Source organism: Lynx rufus, unplaced genomic scaffold (genome assembly GCF_022079265.1).
Source record: "Lynx rufus isolate CCGP_SWC_20201006 ecotype Redwood Valley unplaced genomic scaffold, mLynRuf1.p SCAF_26, whole genome shotgun sequence".
Lineage (NCBI taxonomy): Eukaryota > Metazoa > Chordata > Mammalia > Carnivora > Felidae > Lynx > Lynx rufus.
The window spans coordinates 7,698,910-7,711,379 of record NW_025814841.1 but is presented as its reverse complement, the minus strand read 5'-3'; the positions used below and the strand labels follow the sequence as shown (position 1 = coordinate 7,711,379).

The 12,470-nt window shown below is 35.9% G+C and overlaps 1 protein-coding gene across 2 annotated transcripts in view; it reads left to right on the top strand.

The window, feature by feature from the left end:
- VPS13B (vacuolar protein sorting 13 homolog B) overlaps window positions 1–12,470 on the top strand; it is an 806,197-nt gene that overhangs the window by 273,599 nt on the left and 520,128 nt on the right. The gene's annotated exons all lie outside the window — the stretch shown is intronic.

The following is a 12,470-nucleotide window of genomic DNA, read 5'->3' as shown; positions in this document are numbered from 1 at the left end:
TGCTTGAGAGTTTATTGGACTTCACTGGTAGTGTGAATTCAGGCTGCAAATCTACTTGAATATTAGTTTATCATTCAAATTTCCAAAGATATGTTTTTGTCTCTCTGACCAATGTACAGCTGAAGTCAAACAAGCAAGCTTTCTGCTCTGTGGCTTTATTTCTTATTTCCCATTACACTGGCAGCTTTGATGTGTCAGCTTTCTGCAAGGCTTTTCTATGCTTAGTCATATAATAATGTCTTAGATATAAAATGTAGGGGCAGAGGTGTAACCAAAATGCAAGTGCATGTAGGCAACAGGAGCTGGTATGTGGCCTTGGATCTACTTCATTGGTGGCATAGAATGAGCTTTGTAGTTCATCTTTTGTGGCTAAAAGTGGTAATGACTCCATCTGCTATATTGGTTGCCATATTTATAATCAAGACCTTTTTGATTATGATTTCAGATCTGGCAATAAAACATAGTGTATCTTGTACAGTCATTTAGTGAGAAGCTTTTGACCTGAACTTTAGAAAAAGGTCTAGAGAAGCTGAACCATTAAATCATTATATAACCAGTGGCATCTTCGTCTTATCTGTGAGGTGAGAGTATTAGAAGGCTTCTGTAAAACAAGGATTTGCAATGGGACAAGAATTATTCAACTCATTCTTTTAAAAAAGTTTTGTCATCGGGGCATCTGGGTGGCTCGTTTGGTTAAGCGTCTGACTCTTTGTTTCGGCTCAGGTCATAGTCTCACAGATTGTGAGATCAAGCCCCATGTCAGCCTCTGCACTGACAGTGTGGAGCCTACTTGGGATTCTCAGTCTCCCTCTCTCTCTGTCCCTCTCCTCGTTCTTTCTCTTTCTCTTTCTCTCAAAAAAAAAAGTTTTGTCATAAATGCAGGTATATGCACCAAGGTTCTGTAAAATCCGTAGGTTAGTAGAAAAATATGTGTTTCCTATAGATGTATATATATATTTCTAAACAACTATTGTATTTTGTGTTGGGAAAAATAGGAGACCCTTGGAAAACTTTAATTCACAATTAACGTTTTAAACCTTGACTGTAGTATTCCAATTCAGATATTAATGCCATTGTCTTCCCATTCTAATTTACTGTCTCTTCAAATTAAGCCTTCTTTTTGTGACTTTTCCTACTGGATAGAAGTAATATTTCAATCCATGTACTCAACCAAAAATTTGTGAGTGGAAGACATTTATAAAATAGTTGATGTAGTGGATTATTCAGTTCATGAGCATACTGATATTAAATAAGAATGCTGTGTAATCAGTTGTCATTGTGTGAATAAACATTAATTGAACACTTAACTAGGAAATACAGTAAGAGAGAGATTGGCAAATTCCATTGATAAAATGCAGCTTCTGTATAGTACTTTCCGTTTAGCTATTCCTAGATCTCCAGACAGAGAACAAACAAATTTGAATTCTAGGGTAAGTAACTTTAGTTCAATATAAGGAAATTCCTTGCTATTGAGAGTAACATATGAAAAATCTTCATGAGTATAGTTGAATCTTTTAATTGGAATGGTTCCAATTGTGTTTTATTAAGGGCAAGGGTATTGCCTAGTTATGTCACAATTAGGGGTACAATGATATAGTGTAGTGGTTCTTGACCCTATCAGATCTAATGCTCCTTTCTGTGACAGGTATTTTCTAAGGCTTTTACTATCTCGATAGAAAATTTGTAGTTAATGTACCTTTTTAAGATGATAACTTATGGAGAAATCAGTATAATGCCACAATCATATTAAGGGAGAAAGAAGAGGAAAGTAATTTATATATATATACATATATATACGTATATATATACATATACATGTATATATATACATATATATAAATATTAATATTTATTAATAATAAATATTAAATAATTTCAATTAATCAATATAGTTAATTATTAAATTAATAATTTAATTAATATAATTAATTAAAAATTAATAATAAATAAATAATTAATAATAAATATTAATATTTAGAATGTAACTAGAAAACATGATGAATGCTCAGGTAAGACATTTAGCCTGCCAGGTGTGTTACATTGGGACATTTGTAAGTCTTGCCTGCCTACATGTTTGATGAATAGGCAGTATGAACACTCAAGTGGAATAATCATGATGATCACATGAGTGATGTGATTTTCTGAAATAGTAAACACCTCTTGGTCAAATTCTCAATGATTCATAAGTTTTCTCCTGTATCGTGTAGTTAAATTTTTGGAATTCTTGGTTTTTTTTTTTTAACCCTAAGAATTAAGTTTAAACCACTCTGTTTTTAGATGTAAAATGGAGTTAGATTATAGGCTTAAGTAATTATAAAGAGATTTTTCATTCACATGAATTCCTGGTAGGATATTTGAGAATTGTGGAGGATACAAGACCGTTCTTTGTTGTATAGGGACTGTTTTGAGCATTGAACAAGTTTTAACATTCTCGGCTGATACCCAGTGTCTGTAGTGTCTTTTAATCATTGTGACCACCAGAAACATTAATTTCCAGAAATACCCCTAGAGGGTGGTACAGTCCTCATATAGAATCTATTGCCTATAGAACAAATGGTACAGGTTGCAGGCAAGAGTTCCAATATTGGATTTGAATTTAAGTTCTACGCACTGACTTGCTATTGACTTTGTGCTATTGGACAAGTTAGTTAACCTCTCATAACCCCAGTTTCCTTTCTGGAAACCTGGGAAGATAATATCTTACAGAATGAAGTAGATAAAATGTTATAATGTATTTCAGGTACTTGACATGTGCTTCATGTGGGATGGGACTATTGCTTTTTTAATCACCACATTATTTTCCAGTACTAGTGGGCACTTGATAAATACTTGTTTCCTGGGAGCCTTGATGGCTAAGTTGGTTGAAGGTCCCACTCTTTATTTTGGACGGGGCTGAGATCTCAGTTGTAAGAGGGAGCCTCCCGTCACAGTCTGTGCTTAGCTTGGAGCCTGCTTGGGATATTTTTTCTTTCTCTCTCTCTCTCTCTCTCTCTCTCTCTCTCTCTCTCTCTCTCTCTCCTGCCCTTCTTCCCTGTTTGTGTGTTTTCTCTCTCTGTCAAAAAAAAAAAAAAGTAAATAAAATACTTGCTTTCTGTCATTAAAAAGTCCTATATGTCATCCTATATTCCAATATTGAAAGTATATGAGGAAGTGATTTGCTTACAATAGGCTCCACAGCTATCACCTGTGTCTTTATTCTTGTGTTGGGGAACTTGTGAATCTTAATTTAGAATGCTGTCTCTGGGATCATGGCCTCTAGTTTCCCAGAGAGCATTAGATTAGCAATAGGTTTCTTAAATTCCACATATGAGTGAAATCATATGGTATTTGTCTTTCTCTGATTGACTTATTTTGCTTAGCATAATATATTCTGGCTCCATCGACATTGTAAATGGCAAGATTTCATTCTTTTTGATGGCTGAGAACTGGGGGTTGTTTGTAAGGGATGATGATTCACTGAATTCTGCTCCGGAAACCAATATTGCACTATATGTTAACTAACTAAAATTTAAATCAAAAAAATATGATGGTTTACTTTCAATTTTAAAGAGACCTGTAGGATAAGGGTCTACCTCTAAGTATGTTAGTTTCCCAGAATCTGAATGTTTTTCCTCTTCATTTATGTTGTTTTGCTAATGTCAGTGTGATAGTGCAGGCTATGGTAAAAGGCTAAGGACCTTGCCTCCTTTGTTAATCCTGATATTTGTTACATAGATTTTTAAAATAAAGCATCAATAATTTCTTACTCTTTTTTAGCTCATTTTCTGCTTCCTGTGATTTTGGCCAACCAAAGTTTATGTATTGTGCTTCCTTAGTAAATTATTTGCTACCTTTGTCCTGTTATTTGACGTGTTTAACTCTTATCCGACTCAATTCAAACTACTTACTAACAGACGAAGATGAAATAGTTACTTGTAATTTTAATGAGACTCATTACTTTGAAAATGTTGGAAGGAACTCCTAGTCTTCCCTTTAAAATTGCTATCCCGGGGCACCTGCGTGGCTTAGTGGGTTGAACTTCCGACTTCGGCTCCGGTCATGATCTCACAGTCTGTGAGTTCGAGCCCCGTGTCAGGCTCTGTGCTGACAGCTCAGAGCCTGGAGCCTGCTTCAGATTCTGTGTCTCCCTTGCTCTCTGCCCCTCCCCCGCTCATGCTCTTTCTCTGTCAAAAATAAAAAAAAAAAGTCATCCCATTTATTTAAAAGAGGAAACATTTAATCTGTAAATGCTGCTTTCATTTTATAGAATGGGAGACCTTACAAGTATTGAGGTTTTCCTCAAATAAATGTTTATTAAAATTTTAACTCACATAAATATCTGGTGATTATCATGAACAAGAGTTTTTTTTTAAAGTAGCCACTTTGCTTTGATACTTGCAGTGTGAAAAAGCTAAAATTTTCTCTTCCTTTTATTCTTCAAGGTCACCTTTGGGTCAGGTATTACTGCCTTTGCAAATCTGCTTGCCCTAGACCTTTGGTTTAAGAGTTTATTTATTTATTTATTTATTTTTTTTATTTTTTTATTTTTTGTGACAGAGAGAGACAGAGCATGAATGGGGGAGGGGCAGAGACAGAGGGAGACACAGAATCGGAAACAGGCTCCAGGCTCTGAGCCATCAGCCCAGAGCCTGACGCGGGGCTCAAACTCACGGACCGCGAGATCGTGACCTGGCTGAAGTCGGACGCTTAACCGACTGCGCCACCCAGGCGCCCCTGGTTTAAGAGTTTAAGTTTGGTTTTGAGTCAGTGCTGCAGTCTTTAAAGCTTAAAGAAATGTTTAGCATTCATATGATTTAAGCAATTATCTTCTTTGAACATTGGGTCACTTCTACAGGAAAAGTAGCTATGGTCAGTTGTAGGTTCTCTTCCCAAAATCTGATTCTGTAGCATTCCATAAAATTACTGAAAACCTATCTGATTAAAATTCATATTGGTTCAGATGGTTTTAACTTGTTTTTAAAACTGAAGATTATTTTATGTACAATCTTAGGAATCAGCTTAAATAAGATAGTTACTATATAAGATAATTGCCATGTTTTTTTTTTTACCTGTAAAAAGTTAAAAACTTTTTAATCTACTCTCCATTTTTACACTTCTATCAGATGAACTGTTTTTTTTTTTTCCATTTCCAGTGCTGAGACTGTGAGTTTTAAATTTCCATTTGAATAGCATTTATAATTTCACTTTACTTGCAAATAACATTTTTTTTTTTTGGTTAGTAGGTTTATAAAGCATTTATTTAACTTCTGCCATATAAAAAATGTGATATGGGATATCGTGAGGATTAAGACTTAGCCATAATACATAATTAATTGTATTCAATCTTATTTCCGTTTGCAACACAAGTAGTTTCTAGACTTCTTGGATTTCTTCTGTGTGTATGCAGGAAAAGAGGTGGGATTTTGTGTCCTTTGAGTTGCTGATCAAAGTGTAAATTCCCAAGTCTCTTTTTGCCTTATGTGTTAACAATTATTGTAGGAAGCCAAACAGGCTGCTTTTAAGTGTTAGAGAACACAATAAAATCAGGGCCTGTTTGCCTGTATCCAAAGACTATGTGCTGCTTTAGTTGTATCATTCTGATAAGAGCCTCAGTTGTTACTTTGGTTGCTTTTGTCTTTATTTTTATAATTTCGTTCTTTTCTTAGAGTCATTTGTTATTGAACTGCCCTTTACTAATAGTATATGGCAAAATAATTAGGTTTTTCATGAGGTACTGGAGATCTGGTACCTCACTAAAATATATAGGCGCTCTATTAAAAATGTATTCATTTAGTAAGAGAAGATATAATCATTAGATTTAGGGTTTTACTAGATCATTGTTTTCACTTAATTGCAGGTGCTAATCTTTATGTTGCTCTGGATGTATAAATATAATCTTGCATGTAAAAAGGCCTCCAGGGGTACCTGGGTAGCTCAGTGGATTAAGTGTCCAACTCTTGATTTCGGTTCAGATCATGATCTTGCTGTTGTTCCTGAGATCCAGCCCTGTGTTGCGCTCTGCGCTAACAGTGTGGAGCCTGCTTGGGGGTCGCACATGCACACGCTCTCTCTCCCCCCCCACCCCCCCCCCCCGGTCTCTAAGTTTAAAAAAAAAAAAAAAAGGGTCTCCAAATCTTCACTTAGGAGAACAGAAGAGGAAGATAAGAGTAAATTTTTAGTTTGAGAAGTGTTCATGAATTTTCGTCATATTAGTCTAATGTGAATGACAATAACAGTGTTTGAGTTTTTAATATTAATGACTTTTCTTTTAGATTGGTTTTGCTTCTGAGATTGAAAGCATGAATGATCATTGAATTTTTGAATTGGGAATTTAATATGAATAGAGTCCACATGTCTGTGTCAAAGATTCAGATATATATATATCTATATCTATATATATATATATAGATATATATATATACACATATACATATATATGTATATATATATATTTTATTAGAGGTTGAAGCATAATTTTGCAAAGGCTTAGCTATTGCAAGAGTTCTATGTTGGTTTCTTATCCTGTTCTATTTTATCTGCATTTACAAAGGAATTTGGAGAAATGGGAATGGATTAAAAGAAAGGTAATAATAAGTATTAGTTTGGAAACAAGGACACATGGAAAACACACAGCAATGGTTCTTAAACATTTTTATCTTAATTCCTTGATAGTTCACTCTGATGTATGTTATCCTCTGTACCCTGTACTGAATCACAAAGGTCATTAATGCATTTTTATCAGAAAACTGTTGTACAGAATCAGAGTATGATTTGCTTTCCTTTGGGAAACTAGTGTAGGGCAGTAAATGTGACCTGCTCTCATGTCAGTTCCCTGGGCTATACACATTATTTAGTTTGGAGCCCTCACCTTTCCTACCCATTTTTCTGGTAGAGACTGTTGAGGCCTGAAAAATTGATGATCCTTTCCCGGTCCTGACTGACAGTCCTCAGAAAGCTGTAATACCTGGTAGTCAATAGTTGTCCAGCAAGAGCTTTAGGCGACTAACTCCAGCCCACAGTAGAATGTAGGTTTCAGGTATCATTCGGATAAATTTCTGTCCATTTTGGTAGTCTAAGAGTGGTTAATGTCCACTGTGAAGCTTCTTCAGGAGATCTGTAACATGGTCAACTAGAGAGTGTAAAGATAGATTCAACCATGGACTATTCCACTTAAAGATATTTGCTTGGAACATAGTTATCCAGAAAGATTTAATAATTGTCATGAGAGCCAAGTACTAGCAATGACAGTGATCATTAACTTGGAGGATGAACAGGTGGTGCATAGGCCTGACCAATTGACCAATTCATAGTCTGTCATTCCTGGTGAACAAAGGAAAAGGTGCAGGTAGATGCATTTAATAGACACTATGCATGTGTCACAAACTGTTCCTTTTATTTCTTTCCCTTTCATATTCACCCTGAATTTCTTAACTCCATGACTGTCCATGCAGTGGTGAGATTTCTTACTTAGTTTATTAACTGTCTCTAAGCCACATAGTTAATAAGTGGCAGAACCAGGAATTGAACCAGTACGTTCATGTCTCCAAGCTCTTTAGTATATCATGCTGATTCAAATTCAGTGTCTGAGTGACTGGAAATGGTTGTAATAGAGAGTTATGTATAATTGTATAAAAGTGTAAATGTATAACTGTAAGCACAATTAAAAATTGATACAGGCTACCAGGTACGTTTGAAGTTATTTTGCTATACTCTTCTCCATAAAGTTGTAGTTCTGAATAATCAGTTTGTGTTCTCATTAATGTTGATTTGCTATGATGCAAATTTTTGTCTTTATTTAACTTGCAACCTGCTTTATAGAGTTAGTGATTTATTGAATATCTTGGAAGCAAGTCCTTGACAGGCAGTATTTTAAGGTGAAATTGCTGGGTGAGGATTTTGTTAACCTGACATTTTGTGGTTTCGCCTCATAAAACTGGCAAAGGACTCTCAGCGTGGAATGTTAATGGGGTGAAGTAATGAATGCAGGCTGGGATATAAGCAACCAGACATAAGCAGTCCTATAGTTCATATTCCATGCTTCTTGGGGGAGGTCTTTGTAGACAGTAGCTTTACTAAAAGATAAAAGCAGTAGGATATCTTTTTAACTCAGCAGTTGATCAAACTCTTTTTCTGAAACTTAGAAGCCAAGCAATGGTATGAACATGGGAAAGTAATTAAAGTTATGCAAGTGCAATCTCTCATGAGAGTTTTCACTTTCTCAGGCTATTGACGTAAATAATTACTGAGTACCTATTTCCTCTAACCAAATACTAGCCTTTTTATTCCATTCAGCTTTTAAGTATTCCTGTTTTACTTGTGTTTCTCAAACTGTCAATATGATGACCGATTTAGTGTTAGTTGTGCAGATTTTAGACTGTTTTCAGTGGGCATTTTGGAGTAGTTACCTTGGGGCTATTACTTCAGATTGCACTGTACTAGAATTGTTTTGTAAAAGTTAAAGTACCTCTTATCAAAACTTTTTGATCACGTAGGTAATATGTGATCAGATTACTTACAGTGAGTGTATACTTAAGTTTTTCACAAAGTGTCAGGTTAACAAAATCCTCACACAGCAATTTCAGCTTAAAATACTGCCTGTCATGGACTTGGTTCCAAAATAGTCAGTAAATCACTAACTCTGTAAAGCAGGTTGCAAGTCATATAAAGGCAAAAATTTGCATCAGAGCACAATCTAGATTAATCAGAACACAAGTGAGAAGCCAGAGGGTAGAGAGAAGTCAGCACACTCCAGATAAGATATGAGCAGGGCAGACCTCACTACCAACATGCTGTGGCATGCAGTGTTTATATGTTTTCTCTCCCTCTACTCTTAAAGACTACTAATTGACTTTCTATATTTAACATGTCTTGAGAATTCTACCTATGTTTTATAAGATGCTTGCTTATACACTTTATGAGTTCTACATACATTTCACAAGATATTAATTTGCTGTGTATGGTTAACATTTCTTACGAATTTTATCCATCTGTTTTTTAAATGTTCATTTATTTATTTTGAGAGAGTGTGTGTGTAGAAGGGGGACAGAGAGAAGAGAGAGAGAGAGAGAGAGAGAGAGAGAGAGAGAGAGAAATCTCAAGCAGGCTCCATCCTGTCCACGCAGAGCCCAACAGGCTTGATCTCACGAAGAGATCTTGACCTGAGCAGAAATCAAGAGTCAGAGGCTTAACTGACTGAGCCACGCAGGCGCCCCAAGGTTGGTTGGTTCTTTTCTTTTCTTTTCTTTTCTTTTCTTTTCTTTTCTTTTCTTTTCTTTTCTTTTCTTTTCTTTTCTTTTCTTTTCTCTTTTCTTTTCTTTTCTTTTCTTTTCTTTTCTTTTCTTTCTTCTTTTTTTGATTTATAGAATATTCTCAACCAGTACATAAAATGCACCTTGTAGAAATTGTGCTTCAGTCAAGGTTTAATGAGAGAAGCAGAGAAGCACTGGGAAATGTACAAGGATTTATTAAAAAAGATTTCTCCATACTCAGCTGTGGGAGCTGTTTAAACTGTGTAAGTTGTTCCATCTCTGTTTGTGCTGTTCCCTGAAATCAGCAAGGCAGAAAGTCAAGAAGGGAAGACAGACATGAAGTAAGGGAAAGCAAAGACAAATCAGAACCTGTGAGCATTGATGGAACTTGGTCCCTTACTATTTCCAATTTTGATGATAGAGGTATCGTGTGAGACAATATGGTATCCTTTATCACATAGCTAACAGTGAACAGTGCTCCTAGCCCAGGAGTCAGATGAGTTAAAGGAGGACGTTGTGCCAAAGCTGGAGTTGCTGTGGGACTGGCTGCTACCTGGGCCAACTAAGCGACCAGCAGATAAACTGAAACATGCGTGAGAAGCAGTATTACCTATTGTCATGCTGGCATTTTGAGTGGGAAAAGAATATGGCCGCTACTTCACTTCTACCTTCCAAGTCTTGCTGAAAACATCTTGGTAGTTAGTACAGGCAAACTTTGAGCTATCTACAGAACAGAATTATAAGAGGTGTACTTCTGGTTTGTAGTCAGGTTGACGTTTTTAGATATTCCATTATGTTATATTTGAGATTAAATTTTTCTAAATTGATTCAGCTCCTTTTTAAGTAACAACAAGTAATTACTGAGCACTTACTATGTGCCAAACACCATCCCTGTGCATACAATAGATTACTTAAATGTCAAACTATCTCATGAGGTATATTTACTCTTCTCCCTCTTTTTTTAAAATAGGTGAGAAAACCATGGCACAGAGAGGCTAAGTAACTTACCTGAGGTAGAGGTATAGCTAGTCAGTTATGGATAAAAGAATTCAATCTCAAAGTTGTAGCAGTATTGCTTTTAACCAGATACAAACAGCAAACAAAGGAGGGTCACAGCAATGGGGATGGGTTGGTACAGCTTTCCACCAAGAAAACCAAGTAGTAATTTCTTGGTAATGGAGGGCTTTTGGGGAATGGAAAGGTCCAAAATAAACAACTTTAGTGGAATGGCCCTGATAGGCAGTAGATTACTGCAAATACTTTAATACCATTGCTGTTTTAATTAATAGGTGATGTTGCTCCTCAGCTTAGACTTACTGTGCTTATTTTGTCACTTAGAGTTCTCTTTGGCTTATTCTGTGTATGCCTAGGAGTGTAAATACCCTCCTTTGAGAATTCCTGCTCAGGATGGTTTCTAAGATTCCAATTAGTTTGGCTGTTCTTGGATTATAGGACTTTTCTTCTTGTGAAGTATGATCTTAACAGTTTTTACATGAAACATACTGAGTGAAATTTTAATTCTGTTGGCATTTTTTTGAGAGGTCTAGACCCTGTATTTTAGTTAAACTTCATCCACTTCAATAAATATTACTTAAGCAGCTACTGTGATTAGAATCTACACTATTTCCCAGCATGTTTTAGTAAAATGAATGACTAATTTTGAAGATACATTTTCTTATTTTTAATTTTATTTTTTGAGTTTACAACCAAATTAGTTAGCATATAGTACAACAATGAGTTCAGGAGTAGATTCCTTAGTGCCCCTTACCCATTTAGCCCATCCCCCCCCCCCACAAGCCCTCCCGTAACCCACTGTTTGTTCTCCATATTTAAGAGTCTCTTATGTTTTGTCCCCTTCTCTGTTTTTATATTATTTGCTTCCCTTCCCTTCTGTTCATCTGTTCTGTGTCTTAAAGTCCTCATATGAGTGAAATATGATTTTTGTCTTTCTCTGACTTATTTCACTTAGCTTAATACCCTCCAGTTCCATCCACGTAGTTGCAAATGGCAAGATTTCATTCTTTTTGATTGCCGAATAATACTCCATTATACACATACACACCCACCCACCCACACACACACACACCCCACATCTTCTTTATCCATTCATCCATCGATGGACATTTGGGCTCGTTCCGCACTTTGGCTGTTGTTGATAGTGCTGCTATAAACATTGGGGTGCATGCGTCCCTTCGAAACAGCACCTGTATCCCTTGAATAAATACCTAGTAGAGCAATTGCTGGGTCCTAGGGTAGTTTTGCTTTTAATTTTTTGAGGAACCTCCATACTGTTTTCCAGAATCACTGCACCAGCTTGCAAAGGAGTGTTTGATCTATATATGTTGTTTGACAAAATCGTCATTGGAAATGCTGATCAAAGTTTTTCATCTACGTTTTTTGCCCTGACGTCAGTATTTGTTGTTAGTGGTTCAAGGAAATCCATGTACTTCAAGAGGGGAAAAACTTTTTAGTTCTTAGCTATAAATAAAATGTATCTTTTTGCAGCATTATTGCCAATTTCAGTTCTGAAGCAACTTACTCCTTCTGAGCCATCAGCTGCATTGGATTCCATTAAACGTAACCACTAAGCATTCCCAGTGATCTTTACCTTCCTGTTCCGTGCTGTTGACAGCATTCTTTCTGGGATTTCACTAGATGATGTCTTTCTTATCATCTTGACAGATTCTAAAAGCAGACTACAGCATAGAAATTCTAACAGTAAGTATTTACTGGTTACTCTAGGTTATTTCAGTATTCTTTCAGAGGAAAATAAGTTTTTGATGGTGGCTTTGTTGACATTTTGGACCAGATAATTCTTGGTCATGGGGCAGTCTTGTGCATTTCAGGATGTGTTGCAGCATCTTTAATCTCTGTCCACTAGGTACCGGTAGTAGCTTCCAAGTTGTTAAAACCAATGGTGTGCCAAGAAACCAGCAGCTGTTTGAGAACCACATCTTTAACATGCATGTTTTATTCTGTGATGTATATGTTGACCACTAGAGATGCTATTTAGAAGTGTTTGCTTGGGTTTTAGAAAAGAGCTTAAAATATGGGTATATTTGGAGTAGTTATCTTGGGGCTGTTATTTCAGAGTGTGCTGTACTAGAATTGTTTTATATAAGTTAAAATACTTCTTATCAAAACTTTTTGATCATGTGTATAATACTAAACAATAACAGTATTGTCCTAATTGTCATTTTTGCCATTCATAGAAAATATGAAGTCCTAGTTAGAGTCTAGTGA